Below are 19,825 nucleotides of genomic sequence, written 5' to 3' on the forward strand. Positions count from 1 at the left end.
GCCAGCGGCGAAACTGGTCCCATTCTTCATTGAGGGTTTTGGAAGGAGTCGCGCGCCCCGCCCCCGGCTTTCTAGAACGTACTCTCTTTTGGCCCATCAGTGTCCCTTTCCCTCTGCAGCTGAGCCTGCCTGGACAGAGGAAGACACATCTCTAACGTACCATGCCCCCTGCTCTTCCACCGATGATTATTCTCTTGGGGGTGTGGGTGTGGGTTTTCATTGTGATTAAAACCTCAATTTCAATGTATCTTTAAAAGTCTTCCCAGGAGCTTATCAAATGTAAGTTCCAGCCCCTTAAATTCAGACTCAGTCTAACTGGCATGAAATGGAAAATCTGTGTTTTGAACAAATACCCTAAAGTTGTCTGCTGGGTTCACACTTTGAAAAATGTTGGTGGAGTTTTAAATGCTCCCTCAGGGAAGACGAGGTTAGGTATGCGTCCTCAGTCCTCAGTCGCGTCTCTTTGCGACCCCATGGACTTTAGCCCACCAGGCTCCTCTGTCCATAGGATTTTCCAGACAAGAACACTGGAGGGGGGTTGCCATTTCCTCCTCCAGGGGACCTTCCCAGCCCAGGATGAAAGATGAGTGTCCTGCATTGGCAGGCAGATTCTTTACCACTGAGCACCTGGGAGGGGAGCCTAAAGATGATTCTAGCCCCAAGCCCAAACCCAGCCGCCCAAATGCAGGTAATTTTAAAGAAGGAAGAACAGTTTGGAGGGATTAACAGGCAGAGGTCACATGGGGAAGAGAGTTGAGAGGGAGTGGGGCTGGGAAGTGAGTTGAAATTTCAGGTTGCTGGTGCCATTGATCTGTCTAGAAGTTGCTGCAGGGGAGTTTCCAGAGATTGCAATCAGAAAGGGGTCTCTGATTTCCTATTCATACTGCCACTACTTTAGGCAGGTGGAAAAGGAGCCAGTGAGTAAGGCAGGACACTTGCATCCCTCACAGCAGACCACAATAGCCTATAAGTGCCTGGCACTGTTCCAGGTGTTCACAGGTATTTTCTCTCTGCCACCAGCCTGTGAATTAGTACTACTGTCATTACCACCTAAGATGGTGAAGATGAGGCTCAGAGATATTAAGTAACTTGCCAAGGTCACACAGCTATTCAGTGATAGAACTGGGGCTTGAACCTGGGTGGCCTGGCTGCACTTAACCCCCAAGCTATGCTGCACTGTGTGTACATCATATTCATTTTCTGATCCAGACTACATGCCTAAGAGAGGGGGCTACAGAAAGAGAAGCTGAGTATGGTGGGGGGTAAGGTGCCACTATCCAAGAAAGTCATCAAATGGGACCTTCCAACTTGTTTCTTTATCTCTGAAGAACAGGGCCCCCCACCTCCCACCAAGGCAAATGATTGAGCAGGTGTTGCCTTCTCAGGATTCCTGGTTGGGACTGGTCAGTGGAATGAATGCTCAGTAGATTTTTGATGGAGGCTGAGGCCTGGAGGGGGCAGGGGTCTAAAGGAGTGTGTCTGAGGAAGACACTTTAAGCTAGATGGTGAGTCATCATGGGGACAATCGTGCCATGCCCCGATACAACCTCCACCCTCCCCCAACTGTCTTTAGATGCCTGAAAGGTATGTTAGGACAGATAAACAATAACAATAGTTAGCATGCACCAGGCTCTGTTCTTGACATTTGTTATACATTCACAGGTTTAATCATCACAACAACCCTATCTGATAGGTACTATTGTTATCCCATTTTGCAGATGAGGAGATGGAGACATGGAAAGGTTAACTGACGTGCTCAAAGTCTCACAGCTAAGATGGGGAGCATTGAGTGATTCTCCCCAAGCACTTAGAAATCTGTGTGTGCTTTATTTACCACTCTGCAGTCCTGCCTCTCAGATATACTGACAGCTCCCGCAAAGGCAAAGCCCACATCCAGAGTCCTTTCCCCGACACCTGGTGCACAGGCTCCAAGAGGTGGGGAGTGGGACAGACAGATAATGGAGGCTGAGCAGCTGGGCCCCTTGACACCGTCCACCTCGATGCTGAGCTCTCTGCCAGGACACAAGCCTCCTGGAATCATGCCTCCCTGTTTTCAGACTGGTAGCAGAGGAAAGCAGAGGTTCCCAGGGAGTAGTCCAGGAGGGTTGATGGATAAGGAGGGCTTCTCGGTCTGCTGTGGCTCTGGGCTGTAGTCCTCATCCAGGCCTCTCTGCTGAGCTCTACACTGGTGGAGCCCACGGCCTCCTGGATCTTCACACTACATGAATGGAAAACTGCCTTCCCACCCTAGCTGCTCCTCTTCCCACCCTGCCTCTCTCAGCTCCCTGCTCCAGGATCCCCACCACTGCCTAAGCAGGGCACCTCATACCTCGGTCCTTCCTTCTCCCACATCCAGTTCAGTTCAGTTGCTCAGTCATATCTGACTCTTTGCGACCCAATGAATTGCAGAATGCCAGGCCTCCCTGTTCATCATCACCTCCCAGAGTTCACTCAAACTCACATCCATCGAGTCGGTGATGCCATCCAGCCATCTCATCCTCTGTCATCCCCTTCTCCTCCTGCCCCCAATCCTTCCCAGCATTAGGGTCTTTTCCAATGAGTCAACTCTTCGCATGAGGTGGCCCAAGTATTGGAGTTTCAGCTTCAACATCAGTCCTTCCAATGAACACCCAAGACTGATCTCCTTTAGGATGGACTGGTTGGATCTTCTTGCAGTTCAAGGGACTCTCAAGAGTCTTCTCCAACACCAGTTCAAAAGCATCAATTCTTCGGCGCTCAGCTTTCTTCACTGTCCAACTGTCACATCCACACATGACCACAGGAAAAACCATAGCCTTGACTAGACGGACCTTTGTTGACAAAGTAATGTTTCTGCTTTTAATATGCTGTCTAGGTTGTCATAACTTTCCTTCCAAGGAGTAAGCATCTTTTAATTTCATGGCTGCAATCACCATCTGCAGTGATTTTGAAGCCCAAAAAAATAAAGTCTGACACTGTTTCCACAGTTTCCCCATCTATTTCCCATGAAGTGATGGGACCAGATGCCATGATCTTCGTTTTCTGAATGTTGAGCTTTAAGCCAACTTTTTCACTCTCCTCCTTCACTTTCATCAAGAGGCTTTTTAGTTCCTCTTCACTTTCTGCCATAAGGGTGGTGTCATCTGCATATCTGAGGTTATTGATATTTCTCCCGGCAATCTTGATTCCAGCTTGTGCTTCTTCCAGCCCAGCATTTCTCATGATGTACTCTGCATATAAGTTAAATAAGCAGGGTGACAGTATACAGCCTTGAAGGACTCTTTTTCCTATTTGGAACCAGTCTGTTGTTCCATGTCCAATTCTAACTGTTGTTTCCTGACCTGCATATAGGTTTCTCAAGACATAGGTCAGATGGTCTGGTATTCCCATCTCTTTCAGAATTTTCCACAGTTTATTGTAATCCTCACAATCAAAGGCTTTGGCATAGTCAATAAAGCAGAAATAGATGTTTTTCTGGAACTCTCTTGCTTTTTCGATGATCTAACGGATGTTGGCAATTTGATCTCTGGTTCCTCTGCCTTTTCTAAAACCAGCTTAAACATCTGGAAGTTCACAGTTCACATATTGCTGAAGCCTGGCTTGGAGAATTTTGAGCATTACTTTCCTAGCATGTGAGATGAGTGCAATTGTGTGGTAGTTTGAGCATTCTTTGGCATTGCCTTTCTTTGGGATTGGAATGAAAACCAGTCTCAAATTTGGGCTGATTCAACCAGTGGATAACCTCTTGCATCCATCCATTATGCCCCAGTTCAGTTCAGTTCAGCAGCTCAGTCATATCTGACTCTTTGCAACCCCATGGACTGCAGCATGCCAGGCTTCCCTCCATCACCAACTCCTGGAGCTTACGCAAACTCATGTCCATAGAGTTGGTGATGCCCCATCTCCCCTGAAAGTGCTCTAGCCCAATGATGGTCTCTTCCAGCACTTACTCTATGCAGGGTAATCTGCTTACTACTTTAGAGACATCACCTTTTAACCCTCAAAACAATCACTATTTACCAATGAAGACCCTGAGGAACAGAGAGGTGAAGTAATATAGCCAAGGTCACATAGCTAGTAAGTAGTAATGCCAGACTCAGTCTGACCACAAAGCCCACACTCAGTCACAGTTTGGTACTGCCTCCCTGATCACTGATGCTGAAGCTGAAGCTTCAACACTTTGGTCACCTGATGTGAAGAGCTGACTCATCAGAAAAGACCTTGATGCTGGGAAAGATTGAGAGCAGGAGAAGGGGTGACAGAGGATGAAATGGTTGGATGGCATCACCTACTCAACGGACATGAGTTTGAGCAAACTCCGAGAGATAGTGAAGGACAGGGGAAGCCTGGTATGCTGCAGTCCAGAGTTGCAAAGAGTCAGACATGACTGAGAGACTGAACAACCCTGATCACTACTCTCAGCCTTGCCTTCCTCAGCCATTCCTATGCAATGCCACAAGGATCTTTAATTCCTTCAGCAGCATTTATTGTAAGTGTTAGGAACTCTACCATAAACTGAGGATCTGAAACCAGGCAGATACTGGGCTCCAGGGCCATGGAGCCTGGTGGAATTTTCTGGTAACTCCCTAACACACTAATCTGGTCAGGCTTCTACCCAGCGCAGTGTCTGGCATATAGTGGGTGCTTAATGATTCCGGGGGGAAATGAGTTGAAGTCTGGGGGGAGTCAGCCGGGGCCAGCTGTGGGCATGTACCAAGGGCGGGGCGGAAGGGAGAGCAGCTGCTCTTCCAGTTCATTTTGAGGACATTTTATTTCGTCTCCCTCCTGGCTGCTTCCTTGTCTCCTATTCTTTCTTCCTTCTCCTATGCTACAGACCTTGCTCACGAGGCTCAGCTACATCCTTTGAAGTTGTTGGTGGGATGGAGGGCGCAGGTTGGAGGTTGGAGGGCATCTTAGCTAACAGGCCTCCTGTGGGACTATGGAAAAGGGCCAGTTTGGAGACCAGAGGGTGTATGGGCTGTTCTTCAGTCTGCTGCAGCCTCCCTCAGCATCCCCACCATTCTCACTTGGCCACAGCTTATTGACAATGGAGAGAGACAGACAATTCAGAGAGCCCAGCTCCCCTTACCTGCACTCCACCACTGAGCTCTGGAAGGCTGAAAGTCCGCTTGGCCAGGCTCCTGACCCCAAGGGTGGTTCCAGTCCAGTTCCCCCATCTCCTCCCCTCCCCATTCCTGGGGTGGGGGACCGAGGCAGGGAGCTGGAACACTGATGGGCCCCAAGCCAAACCTTCCTAGGACCAGCAGGTCACAGCCAGACACTCTTTAACTGCTAAGGACCATGGTAGAGTGAGGGGCAGAGGAGAGACTGGCTCTCACTTCTCCCGGAGAGGGAGCAAGCTGGAGAGAGGTCTATGAGGGTGGACAGAGCTGGGGACCAGTGGGGAGCTGACCGAGGCCAGAGCTGGGACCCCACATTTAACTGGAGGTACATTCTGGCTGGTGGTCAAGCTACCCGTGCATGATGAGGGCAAGGAAACGGTCACTGAACAGGCCTGTGGTGCTGACAGCGGTGGCCAGAGGGCAAGGAGAGGCTGGGAGAGCGAAAGAGAAAGCAGGGGCAGGTCTGGAGCTGTGCTACGGGAGGGAACAGGCCTGCCTAGCGGGCAAGTTTGGTAGTGTTTGAATGTGCAGGAGGTGCCTTCCCCCTCCAGCTTCTGCTTCTCAAGGGTGCGTGTGTGTGTGTGTGTGTGTGTGTGTGTGTGTCTGTTACACACACCCAAAAGACACTGCATCTGCCCTTGAGTGATCAGTGCTTTAGAACGGCAGCTCCAGCCTAGTCAGGACCACTTCCTCTCAGAGCCTTCTCCTTGGTCCTTGCTCCTGCACGCCTATTAGAGCTTCTAGTCTGCACTTGTCTTTACCTGAATCCACCCCACTCCCTGCCTCTCCCTGGGGCTCACCACCCTCACTACCTCCTCCCCTGGCCTCCTCCCAACATCCCCCACCCTCCCCAAACCCTCATCTCAGGGGCTCCCATCTTCCACCCACCCTGGGCCCTGGACCCTCACTCAGGACGCAAACTCTCCACCCACTTGGCCCTCGCGTTTTAGAGATGTGGCAGGGGTGCTGCAGGAGCCTGAGGGAGGGTTCTGTCTGGATCTAGAGCCCTGGCCAGGGAGAGAGCGAGGCTGTGGGTAACCAGGCAAGCAGGCCAGGCAAAGAAGCCTCTTCTGAGCATCAGAGCAGACCCAACCCTGCCCCTAGATCCCAGTCCGGAAGAGCTGGGGCCAGAGGAAGCTGAACAGTCCAAAGACTTGGCACCAGACCCACTGCCCATTTCCCCTGTCCAGACAGGACACAGCGAAAGGCCAGGGAGGCTGCAAAGAAGGGGTCCAGAGAGGGAAACAGAAAACAGAGGTGACATCCTTCGTCTGAAGGTCTGACTAAGAGAAGGGGCTGCAGGCCACTCCCTCCCCACCTGGGATCAGTCTTGGCTCCAGGATGGAGGGGCGGCCACCAGCTGCTCAGACCTCCACCGAGCCCCGCCCCAGGCCTCAGGAAGTCCTTCCTGCTCTTGCCTCGGCACCCCCTCCTCTAGGAGCTTCACCTTCAGAGAAATGGAGAGGCAGCAGACTCCCCTTTTAAACCTGCGGCAGGGGGGCATGGTGCCCACCTCATCCCTCCCCCTTTCTCATTCCACCTCTCATTCCACAGAGGACTGGGTTCTGATTTCACATGCAGGCCCCTCCAGGCCCCAGCTCCTGGGGCCTCTGCTGACAGAGCCCCTAGCGTTTGGGTTTTTCACCTGCTGTGCCCCAGCACGGCTCATCTCCCACACAGAACCGGCCTGTGTCAGTTCCTCCTGTGGGGCCCCATCTCCCTGCCGCTGCCGCATGCCTGGCACTCAGCACAACTGCCAATTAGAAATTTCACAGAAGTTGCTTCTTCGCAGTGACTTTGGCGGGCAGGAGCTGGCCGCGCGTTGCCCCAGGCCGCCCGGCTTAGCACAGCCACGGCAGAGGCACAGAGGCCCTCAGAAGAGGTTTCCTGGGTTGAATAGGTCAACTCATCACCCGGCTCCTGCCGTGGGTCCCTTCACCTTCCTCCTGTCTCCCACACCTGTCTCTCCTTCCGCTACCTTTCTACCCAGTTTTCTTGACACACCCCCATTCCTCACCCTGCCTCAGTCTATTTCTCACTCATCCTCTGCCTCCTCCCGGAAGTGCCCTCAGATTCGTACCTCAAACCTCTCTAAGGTGCTATCCTGGGTCCCATGCACCGGACTAAGCACAGAACGGTCTTCTTTCTTGTCCCTTAACTTTACCCAGTGCCTTTTACAGCTAGACCAGAGGTGATTCCTATGTGCTGATTGAGCCTCCCTGGTGACTTTCTCATTCCATAAATCCGATCCCTGAACACAAATCTAAAGGATAAATGTGTACTAATCCCTGTTCCGGCCTCTGTCCTTTAGGGAGAGTTGGGGCCCTCCCCTCCAGCCTTTGTAGTCTCTCACTTCCCATGGCTCCAGGCTCTTGCCTTGTGGGGGTTAACTCCCAGCTTTATCTCTCTCTGTCCCCTGACCCAACAACAACCCCACAGTGAAACAGGAAGGAAAAGAGCATTGGAGGACATACCTGTGACCGAGGGGTTCAGGTCAGGAGATGGAGGTCACCAGAGGACTAGAGAGGCGAGTAAGCCGGGGCCCCAGGCCCCTCCTTTGTTGCCCTTCCAAACGCCTCGGCGGCTGTGATCGCTCACACGCACCCACATCCTCCCACTCCACACGTGTCTGTCTCTGGTGCTCATCTAGCTCTGGGGCTCAGAGACCCGTTGCTTCCGCTCAGCATCTTCTCACTCAGCATCCTATCCTCTGCATGGACCTCCAGGCTGTCAGTGCACAGGCAGAGGAAGTGGGGTTTCAGTGAGAAGCCGGACTGTGAGCGGTTTCACTCTGGCTGTACAAGATGAAGATGTCCCCTTCTAGGGGCAGAAAGCAGCCACAGTCCTAGGGAGCAGCACTGGAGGAGGGGGAGGCCAAGGTGACCCCCCTGGCTCTGAGTCCTCAACTTAGGATTACTTCCTTCAGCCTGGGCAGCTGGGATGCTCACGATGGGCCTAGCTCCTCCCTGCCGTGAGCCACCTGCTACTCGTCTCTAGAACAGTCCTTTCTGCTCTGTGGTCTACAAGCTGACCTCAAGGGGAAGACGAAGCTGCAAGAGGGCAAGTTGAGGTGTCAGGCACAGCCTCAGGCTACCTTCGCCAGGGTCCTCAGCCTTTAACCTCACAAGGGTTGGGGGTGGGCAAGGGTACCACATAAGGTCTGGGGAGCATCTTGTGGAATTTGCCGGACTTCCCTGGTGGCTCAGACAGTAAAGTGTCTGTCACAATGTGAGAGACCTGGGTTTGATCCCTGGGTTGGGAAGATTCCCTGGAGAAGGAAATGGCAACCCACTCCAGTACTCTTGCCTTGAAAATCCCATGGACGGAGGAGCTTGGTGCAGGCTACTGTCCATGGGGTCGCAAAGAGTCGGGCACGACTGAGCGACTTCACTTTCTTCTTTCTTTCTTTGTGGAATTTGCCACCTAAATACGTGCATGCTGCTGCTGCTGCTGCTAAGTCGCTTCAGTCTGTGCGACCCCATAGACGGCAGCCCACCAGGCTCCCCCGTCCCTGGGATTCTCCAGGCAAGAATACTGGAGTGGGTTGCCATTTCCTTCTCCAATGCATGAAAGTGAAAAGTGAAAGTGAAGTCGCTCAGTTGTGTCTGACTCTTAGCGATGCCATGGACTGCAGCCCACCAGGCTCCTCCGTCCATGGCATTTTCCAGGCAAGAGTCCTGGAGTGGGTTGCCATTGCCTTCTCCCAAATACATGCATGGGAGAGTCTTAGCCCAATCTTGGCACAGCTGAATCTCAAGGCACAAGATTGGAGAATGCTGCCCCCTAGAGCCAGGATTAAAGAATTCTTCACAGACAGCTGGCCATTCTTTCCTTTAGTTACAGAACAAATATTTATTGAGTCCCTACCTAAGCCCCTGGCATTACACTAGGAACTGGGAATTCAGAAGTGATCATGGCAGGCAATAAGACCTCTAACCATGAGAGTTTTCCATAGACTCAGGGATTTCTTGAAATGTTGGACCTGTGATGGTAAACTCAGCACAGTCCCAGACAAAACTAGAGGAACTGGTCCCTAACAGATAAAGCCCCCCACTCCAGTACTCCTGCCTGGAAAGTCCCATGGATGGAGGAGCCTGGTGGGCTGCCGTCTATGGGGTCGCACAGAGTCGGACGCGACTGAAGTGACTTAGCAGCCTTCATGGAGGTTTATATTAAATGGGATGGCAAGGGTGAGGGTGAAAAGATTAAACAAATACATAAGACAATTTCATGTAGTGATAAGATGTCACTTATCACAAGGTGTAAGACAGAGTAGGGGGCTGTGCTGCTGCTGCTAAGCCCCTTCAATTGTGTCCGACTCTATGCGACCCCATAGATGGCAGCCCACCAGGCTCCACTGTCCCTGGGATTCTCCAGGCAAGAACACTGGAGTGGGTTGCCATTTCCTTCTCCAATGCATGAAAGTGAAAAGTGAAAGTGAAGTTGCTCAGTCATGTATGACTCTTCTCGACCCTATGGACTGCAGCCTACCGGGCTCCTCTGTCTATGGGATTTTCCAGGCAAGAGTACTGGAGTGGGTTGCCACTGCCTTTTCCTAGTAGGGGCTGTACTTTAGAGAATAAGGACAGGATTGCCTCTCTGATGAAGTAACATGTGACCTGAGGCTTGAATGATGAACAATCAATCTTATGAGCACTCAGAGAAGAGTTTTCCAGGACTTCCCTGGCAGTCCAGTAGTTAGGACTCCACACTACCACTGCTCGGGGTGTGGGTTAGATGCTGGTCAAGGACTAGGATCCCACATCCTGCTTGCTGGGCTTTCCTGGTGGTTCAGACAGTACAGAATCTGCCTGCAATGTAGGAGACCCAGGTTCGATACCTGGGTCAGGAAGATCCCCTAGAGAAGAGAATGGCAACTCACCCCAGTATTCTTGCCTGGAGAATCCCATGGTGGAACCTGGTGGGCTATAATCCATGAGGTCACAAGAGTCAGACACAAATGAGTGACTAACACTTTCACTACTTTTTACTTCATCCCGTTTGCCACAGTTCAGTTCAGTTCAGTTCAGTCACTCAGTCATGTTCTACTCTTTGCGACCCCATGAACTGCAGCATGCCAGGCCTCCCTGTCCATCACCAACTCCTGGAATTTACCCAAACTCATGTCCATCAAGTTGGTGATGCCATCCAGCCATCTCATCCACTGTTATCCCCTTCTCTTCCTGCCCCCAATCCCTCCCAGCATCAGAGTCTTTTCCAATGAGTCAACTCTTTGCAAGAGGTGGCCAAACTACTGGAATTTCAGCTTTAGCATCATTCCTTCCAAAGAACACCCAGGACTGATCTCCTTTAGAATGGACTGGTTGGATGTCCTTGCAGTCCAAGGGACTCTCAAGAGTCTTCTCCAACACCACAGTTCAAAAGCATCAATTCTTCAGCGCTCAGCTTTCTTCAAGTCCAACTCTCACATCCATACATGACCACTGGAAAAACCATAGACTTGACTAGATGGAACTTTGTTGGCAAAGTAATGTCTCTGCTTTTCAATATGCTATCTGGATTGGTCATAACTTTTCTTCCAAGGAGTAAGCGTCTTTTAATTTCATGGCTGCAGTCACCATCTACAGTGATTTTGGAGCCCAGAAAAATAAAGTCTGACACTGTTTCCACTGTTTCCCCATCTATTTCCCATGAAATGATGGGACCAGATGCCATGATCTTAGTTGTCTGAATGTTGAGCTTTAAGCCAACTTTTTCACTCTCCTCTTTCACTTTCATCAGGAGGCTTTTTTAGTTCCTCTTCACTTTCTGCCATAAGGGTGGTGTCATCTGCATATCTTCCAGCAATCTTGATTCCAGTTTGTGCTTCTTCCAGTCCAGCATTTCTCATGATGTACTCTGCATATAAGTTAAATAAGCAGGGTGACAATGCATGGCCAAAAAAAAAGAGAGAGAGAAGAGCTTTCTAAACACAAAGTTACTAACATCCTAGAGCAGGAACAACCTTGGCACACTCAAGAAACAGAAAGAAGACCAGTGTACCTGAACAGAAATGGGCAGAGGTGAGACTGGTTGGAGTTGGCAAGGCTCTGATTTGCTTACCTGAATTGCTACGGAAAATATTGAGGGATTTAAGCAGGGGAGAGCTGTATTCTCGGAGAAGGCAATGGCACCCCACTCCAGTACTCTTGCCCGGAGAATCCCATGGATGGAGGAGCCTGGAAGGCTGCAGTCCATGGGGTCGCTGAGGGTCGGACACGACTGAACGACTTCACTTTCACTTTTCACTTTCATGCATTGGAGAAGGAAATGGCAACCCACTCCAGTGTTCTTGCCTGGAGAATCCCAGGGACTGGGGTGCCTGGTGGGCTGCCGTCTATGGGGTCACACAGATTCAGACACGACTGAAGTGACTTAGCAGTAGCAGTAGCAGAGCTGTATTCTGGTTGTTATCTTTAAAAGACCAGTCCAGCTGCTGGCTGCAGAGTGGACTGGAGGGGCAAGAAGGAGCAGAGGAAGATGGGTTAGGGAGCTGCTGCAGAAGGGTAGGTAGTGACAATGGTGCTTAGACTAAGCATGGGGACAGAGAGAAAAGAGAGGGCAGACCCAACTGTGCTTGCTAATGAATTGGACATAGGGGTGAAGCCATAGTGAATAAGGATAAATCCCAAAGGACATCAGAGTTCCCTCCATGTGGGGATTAAGAAGCAGCGAGGAGGAAGCCCTGACACATCCAATAAACTCAATCAACTGGCGTATAGCTCGGTAGCATTGTGCTGTTGTTGTTCAATCATTCAATCATGTCCAACTCTGCCACCCCATAGACTGCAGCATGCCAGGCTCCCCTATCCTTTACTGGCTCCCAGAGTTTGCTCAAATTCGTGTCCATCAAGTCAATGATGCCATCCAACCATCTCATCCTCTGTCACCCTCTTTTCCTGCCCTCAATCTTTCCCAGCATCAGGGTCTTTTCCAGTGAGTCGGCATTGTGGGAGGAGATCTATGTCTGGAATGTGCCTGCTTAGGAGGAGTGAGAAAGAAATGTCTTAGGAGATAAGATGCCTATGGGTGGGAGTTAGGAGTCTGTCTTAATATTGATGTGGTCCAATAAAAAAGTGACATCAGAGGTTATGCATGTAAGAGATGTTTACATGACCTGAAATGGAATGAGGGATGGTAAATTAGGGTAATGAGGTTAATTGTAACAAGGCTGAAATCTCAGTGACTTAGTGCACACACACAAAAAGTGTTTTTCATTCATATTACAGTCCAGGGAGGGTCTGGGGAATGGAGTGCGTAGTTCTGTTCATTCATTCATTCATTTAAGGGTCCCAGGCTCTTTCTGTCATGTGGCACAGCTGTCTTCAACATGTGGCTTCTAAAATCATCACAGAATGGGAAGAGGGAATGCACGGTGCACAGGAGACTGTATGGGTCCAGCCTGGAAATGGGACACATTGCTTCTGCTTTGATTCCAATGCTCAGAACTTTCTCTGATAGCATCAACTTAACTGCAAGGAAACTGGGACATGTTCAAAGTTCCAATTCAGTAGGTCATGGGCCAGAAAAAGAGATGCTCATGATGAGCACTGCTGGTCTCTGCCACAGGCAGGGAGAGCGGCTGCCTCTCTTAGGGATGTTGGGTGAGGGGGGTGGTGTTTTCTTGAGTTAGGATTGCAATGAGAGCTCGCTCTCTGAAAGCCCCTTGGAAGGGAAGCTGATGTGGGGAGAAGAGCATGTGTGATGCACACCTGTGTGTTTGCAGCTTCATAATCCTTCCATGCTTTCGCCTTCTCCTGGCCTTTCTCCAGGTAAGATTTTTTTTTTTTTAATTTGGCTGCTCCAGGTCTTAGTTGTGGTATATAGGCTCTTCAATCTTTGTTGCGGTGTGCAGGATATTTTAATTGTGGCATACAGGATCTAGTTCCCTGACCAGGGATCAAACCCAGGCCCCCTACATTGGGAGCTCAGAGTCTAAATGACCACCAGGAAAGTCCCCAGATAAGATCTTTATCCCACATCATATCATTAAAATAGCATTGTGGATGCTTTCCCCTCTACAATTTTCTTTTCCCATCAAATCTAACTTGGATACTAAAGTCTAAATAATCTTTCCTAAGACATGGTTTTTGTTGTGCTATCCCTGTTCAGTAATAACAATAACAACAATTTCAAAAATGGCAATAATAATTTGTCAGATTACCGCGTTGAGTACTTTAACTTCAGCATCTCAATATTTCTCAGTTGCTGTAACAAGCTGATTACACATCATTCCCACCCTGCAGATAGAGCAGCAGAGATTCTGAGAGGTTCCTGTACTGTCTAATGTGCTGCTTAATATGGCAGCCACTAGCCATGTGTAGCCACTAGCCACTAGGTGTCTGGTCCCATCCCTTCATGGCAAATAGATGAAGGAAAAGTGGAAACAGTGGCAGATTTTATTTTTTGGGCTCCCAAATCACTTCAGATGATAACTGCAGCCACGAAATTAAAAGACGCTCCTTGAAAGAAAAGCTATGACAAACCTAGACAGTATAGTAAACCTAGACAGCATATTAAAAAGCTGCATAATCAAAGCTATGGTTTTTCCAGCAGTTGTTGCGGATGTGAGAGTTGGACCATAAAGAAGACTAAGTACCAAAGAATTGATGCCTTTGAATTGTGGTGCCAGAGAAGACTCTTGGGAGTCCTTGGACTGCAAGGAGACCAAACCAGTCAATCCTAAAGGAAATCAAACCTAAATATTCATTGGAAGGACTGATGCTGAAGCTCCAGCACTTTGGCCACCTGATGTGAAGAGCTGACTCATTGGAAAAGACCCTGATGCTGGGAAAGATTGAGGGCAGGAGGAGAAGGGGGTGACAGGAGGGGATGAGATGGTTGGATGGCATCACTGACTTAAGGGACATGAGTTTGAGCAAACTCTAGGAGATAGTGAAGGACAGGGAATCCTGGTATGCTGCAATCCATGGGGTCACAAAGAGTTAGACACAACTGAGCAACTGAACAACAATAAGCCATGTGTAGCCATTTAGATTAAAATCAATTAAAAATTTAGTTCTTCAGTCATATTCAGTTCAGTTCAGTTTAGTCGCTTAGTCATGTCCGACTCTTCAGGACCCCATGAATTGCAGCATGCCAGGCCTCTCTATCCATCACCAACTCCCAGAGTTCACCCAAATTCATGTGCATCGAGTTGGTGATGCCATCCAGCCATCTCATCCTCTGTCGTCCCCTTCTCCTCATGCCTCCAATCCCTCTCAGCATCAGGGTCTTTTCCAATGAGTCAACTCTTCGCATGAGGTGGCCAAAGTATTGGAGTTTCAGCCTCAGCATCAGTCCTTCCAATGAACACCCAGGGCTGATCTCCTTTAGGATGGACTGGTTGGATCTCCTTGCAGTCCAAGGGACTCGCAAAAGTCTTCTCCAGCACCACAGTTCAAAAGTCATATTAGGTACATATCAAATACTCAACAGCCACATGTGACCAGTAGCTACCAGTGTAGAGAGGGCAGATATAGAAAATTATTTTCCTCTGGGCAGAAAGTTCTCCTGAGTTAGGGGAAACCTACTCATGTGACATAGTAAGTGGTAACCGCATCTGAGCATGAAATTCTTCAACAGCTCCTTATTGCTTTCACAGTTAAGCCAAAGTTTCAGCCTGCTTTTAATCTTCTTGTGTTATATTCTGGGCCCAAGCTACTGTTACATAATTATCTCTCGTTATTTTCTTGCACAACCTCACTCTCCAGTGTAACGAGTTTGTTCACTCCTCTCCAATAGTCCTGACATGTGCATTCATAAATATTTTTGCTCTCCTCCTTTCTATCTCCCCAGCTAGTTAATTGCTACCTGACCTTAAGGTTCAAATAGCATAAATATTTCTTGAATCAGTTCCCTCTTTCCCATTCTCGCTGACTCAGCCTGAACCACCTTTCATTCTCCCCTCACCATCTCTTGCCCTCACAGCCTTTCCACTGCTACTAACCATACTCGCTGGTGTTTATGAAGCACCTGCTGCATACTAGTCATTCTTCTAAGCACTGACTCCTCACAAAATACTTTGAAGCGAACAACACAGCTGTCTGCATTTTACAGATGGGACAACTAAAGCATAGGGAGATGAAGGATTTGAATGGCCTCTCCGCTTTCTGGTCTTTTCAAAGGAAGTTCATCCTCACACTATTACCCTGGCCACATTTCTTAAACACAGAACTGTTACTTCCCTCCCCTGGCTCCACAGAGAGGGGGAAACCTTCTAAGAAGAGCAAGCAAGGCCATTTTCGTTCAGAACAATTCCAACCTCAAAACCCTTTACATCACCCACAGACCACAAACTACTTACAGTTTCCCAAACCTGCCATGCTCTTTCTTCCTTCTGGGCTGTCACCCAGGCTGCTCCCACTGCATGGAGCGCTGCCCTGCAGGCCAGCTCTGAAGTCATCCACGGCAGTGCACTCTGGACCACAGGGCCTGCTCCCTCCTCTGAACAGCCAGCAGTAACTCCCTCCATCCGCAGCTCCCAAAGGAGGGCTGGATACCAAGCTCACCAAATTAAAATCACTTCTCATTAAAAAAAAATATATACTTCCAAGATTCAAACTTAATAAGGCAGAGGTGGATTCTGGGGTCTTTTTTTTTTTTTTTTTTTTAAGAAGCTCCCCAGACTATTCAGAAGTGAAGCAAATACTTCCTTTGTAGCTCAGAGGATAAGAATCTGCCTGTCAATGTTGTTAGATCCCTGGTCTCAGGAAGACGGCACATGCCTCAGAGCAACTAAGCCCCGGCCACAACTACTGAGCTGGCACGCTAGAGCCTTCTTCTCCTGTGCTCCACAAGAGGAGCCACCGCAATGAGAAGCCCCTGCACCCTAAAGAAGAGTAGCCCCCACCTGCCGCAACTAGAGAAAGCCTGTGAAAAAGCAATGAAGATCCAGTGCTGCCAAAAAAAAAAAAGTGAGGCAAATGTGGTTTACATCATTCACTTGGCAACTAATCATGTCCTGACTACATTTCTTGTATATGATCTCCTTTATTGTTATTTAATTCTTACCTTCATTCACTCACATTCATCCACTCAACAAATGTTTTCCAAGGGGATTTGATGTGCTGGAAACTCTTTTATGTGTTGGTGTGAATGAAAGAGGCACAGTTGCTGTTAATGGAGATGACATTCCAGAGAGATGTGATAGCTGAATAATGGGCCACCAATGAAGCAGGGCAAAGACTAATAGAGTTTTGCCAAGAAAATGCACTGGTCATAACAAACACCCTCTTCCAACAACACAAGAGAAGACTCTATACATGGACATCACCAGATGGTCAACACCAAAATCAGATTGATTATATTCTTTGCAGCCAAAGATGGAGAAGCTCTATACAGTCAGCAAAAACAAGACCAGGAGCTGACTGTGGGCTCAGACCATGAACTCCTTATTGCCAAATTCAGACTTAAATTGAAGAAAGTAGGGAAAACCACTAGACCATTCAGGTATGACCTAAATCAAATCCCTTATGATTATACAGTGGAAGTGAGAAATAGATTTAAGGGCCTAGATCTGATAGATAGAGTGCCTGATGAACTACGGAATGAGGTTCGTGACATTGTACAGGAGACAGGGATCAAGACCATTCCCATAGAAAAGAAATGCAAAAAAGCAAAATGGCTGTCTGGGGAGGCCTTACAAATAGCTGTGAAAAGAAGAGAAGTGAAAAGCAAAGGAGAAAAGGAAAGATATAAACATCTGAATGCAGAATTCCAAAGAATAGCAAGAAGAGATAAGAAAGCCTTCTTCAGCAATCAATGCAAAGAAATAGAGGAAAACAACAGAATGGGAAAGACTAGGGATCTCTTGAAGAAAATCAGAGATACCAAAGGAACATTTCATGCAAAGATGAGCTCGATAAAGGACAGAAATGGTATGGACCTAACAGAAGCAGAAGATATTAAGAAGAGATGGCAAGAATACACAGAAGAACTGTACAAAAAAGATCTTCATGACCCAGATAATCACGATGGTGTGATCACTGACCTAGAGCCAGACATCCTGGAATGTGAAGTCAAGTGGGCCTTAGAAAGCATCACTATGAACAAAGCTGGTGGAGATGACGGAATTCCAGTTGAGCTATTCCAAATCCTGAAAGATGATGCTGTGAAAGTGCTACACTCAATATGCCAGCAAATTTGGAAAACTCAACAGTGGCCACAGGACTGGAAAAGGTCAGTTTTCATTCCGATCCCAAAGAAAGACAATGCCAAAGAATGCTCAAACTACCGCACAATTGCACTCATCTCACATGCTAGGAAAGTAATGCTCAAAATTCTCCAAGCCAGGCTTCAGCAATATGTGAACCGTGAACTTCCAGATGTTCAAGCTGGTTTTACAAAAGGCAGAGGAACCAGAGATCAAATTGCCAACATCTGCTGGATCATCGAAAAAGCAAGAGAGTTCCAGAAAAACATCTATTTCTGCTTTATTGACTATGCCAAAGCCTTTGACTGTGTGGATCATAATAAACTGTGGAAAATTCTGAAAGAGATGGGAATACCAGACCACCTGACCTGCCACTTGAGAAATTTGTATGCAGGCCAGGAAGCAACAGTTAGAACTGGACATGGAACAACAGACTGGTTCCAAATAGGAAAAGGAGTTCGTCAAGGCTGTATATTGTCACCCTGTTTATTTAACTTATATGCAGAGTACATCATGAGAAATGCTGGGCTGGAAGAAACACAAGCTGGAATCAAGATTGCCGGGAGAAATATCAATAACCTCATATATGCAGATGACACCACCCTTATGGCAGAAAGTGAAGAGGAACTAAAAAGCCTCTTGATGAAAGTGAAAGTGGAGAGTGAAAAAGTTGGCTTAAAGCTCAACATTCAGAAAACGAAGATCATGGCATCCGGTCCCATCACTTCATGGGAAATAGAAGATGGGGAAACAGTGGAAACAGTGTCAGACTTTATTTTTCTGGGCTCCAAAATCACTACAGATGGTGACTGCAGCCATGAAATTAAAAGACGCTTACTCCTTGGAAGAAAAGTTATGACCAACCTAGATAGCATATTGAAAAGCAGAGACATTACTTTGCCAACAAAGTTCCGTCTAGTCAAGGCTATGGTTTTTCCTGTGGTCATGTATGGATGTGAGAGTTGGACTGTGAAGAAGGCTGAGTGCCGAAGAATTGGTGCTTTTGAACTGTGGTGTTGGAGAAGACTCTTGAGAGTCCCTTGGACTGCAAGGAGATCCAACCAGTCCATTCTGAAGGAGATCAGCCCTGGGATTTCTTTGGAAGGAATGATGCTAAAGCTGAAACTCCAGTACTTTGGCCACCTCATGCGAAGAGTTGACTCATTGGAAAAGACTCTGATGCTGGGAGGGATTGGGGGCAGGAAGAGAAGGGGACGACAGAGGATGAGATGGCTGGATGGCATCATTGACTCGATGGACGTAAGTCTCAGTGAACTCCGGGAGTTGGTGATGGACAGGGAGGCCTGGCGTGCTGCAATTCATGGGGTTGCAAAGAGTTGGACATGACTGAGCGACTGATCTGATCTGATCTGAAGATGTCAGTGTCCTGATCCCCAGAATTTGTGAATTTATTGCTTCACATGCCAAAGGGATTTTGCTGGTGTAATTAAGTTAAGGATCTTAACGGGGAAATTCCTTTGGATTATCCAGGTTCTTAGTCACAAGGGTCCTTATAAGGGAAAAGAAGGAGGCCGCAGAGTTAGTGAGAAAGTAAAGATGATGTAATGACAGAAACAGAGGTCTAGGTGGTGTGACTGTTGGCTTTGAAGATGGAGCTGGCTTCGAAGACACTCAGGAATCAAGGGATGTGGGCAGCTCTAGAAGCTGAAAAATGCAAGGAAACAGCTTTTCCCCTCATGCCTCCAAAAGGAAGGCTGCGCTGCCCTCCCCTAGATCTTAGCCCTCTGAGTTCCACTTTTGGACACCTGACCTAGGGAACTGTGAGATAATAAATCTGTGTTGTTTGAAGCCACTAGATCTGTGGTAATTTGCTACAGCAGGGAAAAGAAATAAATACAAGGTATATTGGATACTTACTTCGTGCCAGTATGCGATGAACCTCCTCCACTATATTTTAAGTGTTTGAGGGCTCCGTGTGCTACATTTTGATCTTCCCTGCAGGCTCCCAGCATGGCGCTGGGCCCGCAGCCGTAGCTCAGTACACACCTGCTACAGATTCCAGTCTCTTCCTTGGCTTTGTCTGACTCTGATGCAAGTGGCGTTCGGGTAGATTTTGGGTGGGAAGGGTACGCTTGTGGAGATGAAAGAAAGGAGCTGTCCTTGACGGGAAGGAGCCTGAGGTCAGAAGACGAGAAGGGTTCCGAGAGAAGCATCTGCTGAGACTGCTTAACGCCTGAGGAGGGAACCTGATGGATAGATAGGCGCGAAAGCAATCATATTCGCTGTGTAATTTCCTATATCTTAATTTTTTATAATTGATTTTTAACGAGAAATTTACATCTGAAATTTTAAACGAGAACGTGATAAACTTTAAAAGCAAATACCGCAGCTGGTTTGTAGAGCTGAGTGTTTCCGGGCCCCGCCGAGGCCTAAATATCCTGATACTGTAGCTCAGACGACGGGCCCCAGAACCTGCCCTTTAAGGCGGCATCCCCAAGAGATCCGGGCCGCAGACTGCAGGCAAGCCCAGGACGCGCTCGCCGCGGTGGTTCCGGGCGCGGGCGGCCTCCGGCCGGGGAGGGCGCTGTGTCGGCGACGCAGGGGGCGG

At 48.5% G+C, this 19,825-nt stretch overlaps 1 long non-coding RNA gene across 2 annotated transcripts; it reads right to left on the bottom strand.

The window, feature by feature from the left end:
• Positions 1-10,918: 10,918 nt before the first annotated feature.
• LOC113893053 lies at positions 10,919-19,795 on the bottom strand. Of its 2 annotated transcripts, none has more exons than XR_003511214.1 (3): positions 19,602-19,794; positions 19,135-19,463; positions 10,919-10,961 (listed from the first exon to the last, which is right to left on the bottom strand). It is a non-coding gene; the product is annotated as an uncharacterized LOC113893053 (long non-coding RNA). The 2 variants fall into 2 exon arrangements; XR_003511215.1 differs by lacking the exon at positions 10,919-10,961 and adding an exon at positions 14,458-15,596 and having other exon boundaries at positions 19,602-19,795.
• Positions 19,796-19,825: the final 30 nt, after the last annotated feature.

The sequence above is a fragment of the Bos indicus x Bos taurus genome, chromosome 5 (assembly GCF_003369695.1).
Source record: "Bos indicus x Bos taurus breed Angus x Brahman F1 hybrid chromosome 5, Bos_hybrid_MaternalHap_v2.0, whole genome shotgun sequence".
NCBI classification, from domain to species: domain Eukaryota; kingdom Metazoa; phylum Chordata; class Mammalia; order Artiodactyla; family Bovidae; genus Bos; species Bos indicus x Bos taurus.